Below are 5,307 nucleotides of genomic sequence, written 5' to 3'. Positions count from 1 at the left end.
GGAACGGGCGAATGTGAAGAGGTCAGTGTCTTCTCTGTCTTTGTCCGGAAAGTATGGATTGCCTTAAAAAGTTGATTTTGTTTCTCTTCCACTTTTAGGCTGGGTCCTTGATAAAGGAGCTAGAAATAGAGGGAGCTTTTAAAATTGGTGGTACCAATATCAGACAGACTCTGTGGGCTAGAGAGGACATCTCAAGGAGACTAGAAATCCCAAAATTCTCTGGATTTGGGTACCAATATGGAAGATTACACACATGGGCAGTAAGGCAGCTCCACTCCCGCCCTCAAGAACAACATAGAACTGGCGTTTCTGTACTTGCTTTCTAACAGGATGTCAACTAAGGCTGTTTTTTCTTCTTCTAAATATATCATTTCATATGCTTCTCTTTGAACGTCTGTTAGGATAGAAGGCCAATTAGCCCGACTATTGTAACCGAAGTTAGTCCATAAAATCAAAGCTTGGATCATCAACCTAAATGGGTTGAGCTTTCTCAAACAGGGTGAAAGCAAATTTTGTTGGGGTATTTGGCCTTCGGGTTTAATTTTCCAATCAGCTGTCAATTTTTGTTTCTTTTAATTCAGAAGGGGAACCTTGCAGTGTTGGTGTAAGGGACACAAATAAAATTAATGTTTAACATCAACCACTCTATGGCATTTATTGAGCACTTACCGTATCCAGGCCCTCTCAGGATCACACCTGGAGGATTTCCAGTATTCTACCAGTGTTGACTATGGGAAGGAGAGTCAAGTAGAGGCTTACCCATTCCATTCCTAGCTTGGCCAGTGGCTAGGGAGTGGAAGGCAATCTGCTGCAGTCAAAACTCACCTTTGCTGGGCAGCAGCAGCGTGGCAGAGAGTCGAGGGTGGAGACTCGAGTTTACTGCTTGGAAGGAGGCAATGGTAAACCACTTCCGTATTTTGACCAAGAAAACTCTCTGGATACTACCGGAACGATGGCAGATGGAGATGGGGTGTTTTGGGAGAGATGTGTCCCTGACGTCGCTATGGGTCAGAGACAACTCGACAGCATAAGACAAGATTGTATACAGAGTCCTGTACTAAGCCCTTAAAGGAATAAAGTAGAATAAGTAAATCAGTAAGTAAATATCCTCAAGGAGCTTACAGTCCTATCAATAATCTTGTATCTTCATTTCTCTGCTCAATCTGGGCCAGATCAAGAGTAATAATATAAACATTCATCAAATACCCATCAATTAATCAAATACAGGATACTCATTTACTGGTGAAATAAAAATCTCCTCTTTATGCGACAGGTTTCCAGAAATTGGCCTTATGAATTGCTAGAATGAATCCCTAGTTCCTCAGATCTTTTAATTACAGAATGAGGAACTGTCCTAGACATTAAGATGATCCTTGGCTTCAATCGGTGGTATTTATTGAGCACTTACTGTGTGCAGAGCACTGTACTAAGCACTGGGGAGAGACAGTGCAAAGAGTTGATAGACGTGGTCCCTGCCCACAAGGAGCTTACAGTCTAGAGGAGGAGGAAGATATTGAAATTCAATACATATAGGTACACAATCCAGGATATTTACTGAGTGCTCACTATACGCAGAGCGCTGTACCAAATGTTGGGAAAAACACAACAGAGACAGCAGATATATTCCATGCCCACAGTGACCTTATGTAAGAGCTGTGGAGCTGAGGGTAGGGTGAATATCAAAGCAGCGTGGCTCAGTGGAAAGAGCACGGGCTTTGGAGTCAGGGCTCATGAGTTCGAATCCCAGCTCTGCCACTTGTCAGCTGTGTGACTGTGGGCGAGTCACTTAACTTCTCTGTGCCTCCATTCCCTCATCTGTAAAATGGGGATTAAGACTGTGAGCCCCACGTGGGACAACCTGATTCCCCTATGTCTACCCCAGCGCTTAGAACAGTGCTCGGCACATAGTAGGCGCTTAACAAATACCAACATTATTATTATTATTATTAAATACTTACAGGGTACAGGTGAGCTAGATTTTCCTTCCTCTGCATATTCCTGAAGTCCTCTATTTCTCCTTTTCAAATGTCTCCCCAGGATATTTCTGCTGAGGGGGAGAGCATTATCGATAGGTTCATCAAACAGCAGAACAGATGCTCTGACGACTTAGATTCATCGGTCTGCTCTCACATTCTCCCTTAATATTTGGCAAGTTTGTTCTGTTGTGTCCCTCATTCAACAACCCCTCTTCAAGAGCAGGGGTCCCATAAAATATTTCTTCTGCATTTTCCCCAAGCACCCCTGCACCCAACCAATATTGAGAAAATTGCACCTCATAAGGACTCGACAGTATTTGTTTAGCCTTTACTATTTGCCCAACACTGTTCTGAGCACTGGGGTAGACACAAGTTTCTCGGGTAATTCTTTTGCATTCTCCCCCGTAACGATAATTACAGCGCTTGCTATGTGCTTACTGTGTGCCAGGCATTGTACTAAGTGCTGGGGTGGCTACAGTCAAGTCGGGTTGGACACAATCCTTATCTCACATAGGGCTCACAGTCTCAATCCCCATTTTAAAGATGAGGTGACCGAGGCCTGGAGAAGTAAAGTGACTTGCCCAAGGTCACATGGAAGACAAGTGGAGGCATCAGGATTAGAACCCAAGACCCTCTGATTTCCAGCCCTGTGCTCTTATCGGCTACACCCTGTTGCTCTGTGTCCAGAAAATACTGAAAATTGCATCTAATAATGACTCTTTTTTCAAATGGCTTTTGTTAAGCACTTACTATTTATCAAGCACTGGGGTAGACACAAGTGTATCAGTCCCTGCCCCACATGGGGCTCACCGTCTCAATCCCCATTTTACAGGTGAGGTAACTGAGGCTTAGAGAAGTCAGGCAACTTGCCCAAGGTCACACAGACGACAAGTGCTGGAGCTGAGATTAGAATCCAGGTGCTCTGATTCCCAGGCCTGTGATCTTTTCACTGAGCCCACGCCGCTTTTCTAAAACTTAGGTTCATCCAGATAATACGCTTCTGAGTCATTCAACACTTTGCGTTTAGAGGCTAATCACAGGCATAGCCTCTTGCAGCATGGCCTAGTGGATAGAGCTCAGGCTTGAGAGTCAGAGGGACCTGGGTTCTAATCCCATCTCCACCCCTTGTCTGCTATGTGACAGAGAAGCAGTGTGGCTCAGTGGAAAGAGCATGGGCTTTGGAGTCAGGGCTCATGAGTTCGAATCCCAGCTCTGCCACCTGTCGGCTGTGTGACGGTGGGCAAGTCACTTCGCTTCTCTGTGCCTCAGTTCCCTCATCTGTAAAATGGGGATTAAGACTGTGAGCCCCACGTGGGACAACCTGATTCCCCTATGTCTACCCCAGCGCTTAGATCAGTGCTCGGCACATAGTAAGTGCTTAACAAATACCAACATTATTATTATTATTATTATTACTTTGGGCAAGTCACTTAACTTCTCTGGGCCTCAGTTACCTAATTTTCAAAATGGGGATTAAGACTGTAAATCCTATGTGGAACAGGGACACTGTCCAACTCAGTTATCTTGTATCTACCCCAGCACTTAGAACAATGACTGGCACAGAGTAAACCCTTAACAAATACCATTATTATTATTACATGGGGATTAAATCCTCCTCCCTCAAAACATGAGTCCCGTGGGGCAGGGACTATGTCCAACCTGATTATCTTCTTATCTACCCCAACACTTAGAATGGTGTTTGACACAAAGTAAGCACTTCACAAATATCATTTTAAAACAAATATTTACAGAGAATGGCAGTGGAGGGAAAATTGGGCTCTAATCCCTGAATTGCCACTGGCCTGCTGGGTAAATTGGGGCAAATCACTTGACTTTTTTGCACCTCAGTTTCTTCATCTGTAAAGTAGGATCGCCACACTTGTTCTCCCTCTCCTTCAGAAAGCAAGCCCCGTGTGAGACAGGGGCCGCATCTGACTTGATTAACCGGTACCTATCCCAGGGCTTAATACAGTGTTTAGTGCAGAGTGAGCACTTAATAAATCAATCAATCAGTGCAGGGCACTTTACTAAGCATTTGGGAGAATACAGATCAACAGAATTAGTGGACATGTTCCCTACCCATAACAAGCTTACAGTCTAGAGGGGAAGACAGACATTAATATAAATAATTTGCAATATATATTTTAATGTCATGTACGTAAGTGCTGCAGGGTCAGGGTGGGGTAATTATCAAATATCCGAGGGTCACAGATCCAAGTGCAATTATTATCGCATGATTATTTTTATCAGTTACCTCATCTGTAAAATGGGGATTGAGACTGTGAGTCCCGTATGGGACAGGGACTGTGTTCAACCCGATTACCTTGTATCTACCTTGGTGCTTAGTGGCAGGGAATGCATCCGCTCATTACTGTATTGGACTCTCTCCGGCACTTAGTACAGTGCTGTGCATGAAGTGATTGTTCAACCAATATGACTGAATGAATGAATAGTGCTTGCCACATAGTAAGCACTTAAATATAATTATCATTATTAATATAGCCTAAAGTTTGATTGATGGATCGACAGTGCGTTCTCCTTCCCCCTAGCAGTACGTCCTCCACCCTCCCGGTCAGAGAGGACCTGCCCTTTCTTAACAGCCTCTGAAGAAATGGATTCCACAGTCCTCTTGGCAACCCATTCCCAAACTAATAACCTGCCAAACAGTTGTTGCCTCAGGATTCACGGAGAGCTGACGCAGCGGTAGGCAGCAGCGGCTGATCTACAACCAGGGAATAAGTCAGGCTTGGGTAGATTCTGGCTCCGTGATGGCCTTCTGCTTACCTGGCTCTCTACCAGATGCTATCATGCGCCAGACCCTCTCCCACCCAAGCCGCAGCCTCACCAAGGCCGTCGAGGAGAGAGGGAGTTGAGTCGAAGAAGGCTGTGAATCACCCAGGCTTGACTTTCCATCTCGTTTGGATACAACTGACATCTTTTCCCCCTCCCTTTGCCAATCTTCCCTATTTTTCCTTCATAAACGAGCCGGTTCTTCGCAAAGACAGTCGAGGCAGGTTTGTGAGCCGGCTCGACTTTTCGTGTTTAATGTGAATTGAAGATGACCCCTCTGGAATATTCGTTTTGAGACTGTCCCTTTGAGGATTTGAAATGCGGCAGGTTTGGGTACATCAAAAATGCAATAATTTAATAGATCTATTCCATCACCAAGTTAGCTCGCCTTTATATTTTACCTTTGGGTACAGTGAAAGCTGGTTTGAAAAAAAAAACCAGATTTATTCCGTTATTTGATATTCATTTAAATAGGTTCAACTACATTTCACTCCATCTTTCAGTCTAGTAAGAGAAAAAAATGTGGTCTCATAACAGGTGT

The 5,307-nt window shown here is 44.3% G+C and overlaps 1 non-coding gene across 1 annotated transcript; it reads left to right on the top strand.

Moving 5' to 3' along the window:
• The first annotated feature begins 678 nt into the window (after positions 1-678).
• LOC114805600 lies at positions 679-816 on the top strand. Its single transcript, XR_003753571.1, has one exon. It is a non-coding gene; the product is annotated as a small nucleolar RNA SNORA7 (small nucleolar RNA).
• The last annotated feature ends 4,491 nt before the right edge of the window (positions 817-5,307 follow it).

The sequence above is a fragment of the Ornithorhynchus anatinus genome, chromosome 18 (assembly GCF_004115215.2).
Source record: "Ornithorhynchus anatinus isolate Pmale09 chromosome 18, mOrnAna1.pri.v4, whole genome shotgun sequence".
Lineage (NCBI taxonomy): Eukaryota > Metazoa > Chordata > Mammalia > Monotremata > Ornithorhynchidae > Ornithorhynchus > Ornithorhynchus anatinus.
The sequence above is the reverse complement of the archived record's forward strand: the minus strand, read 5'-3'. Positions and strand labels throughout refer to the sequence as shown.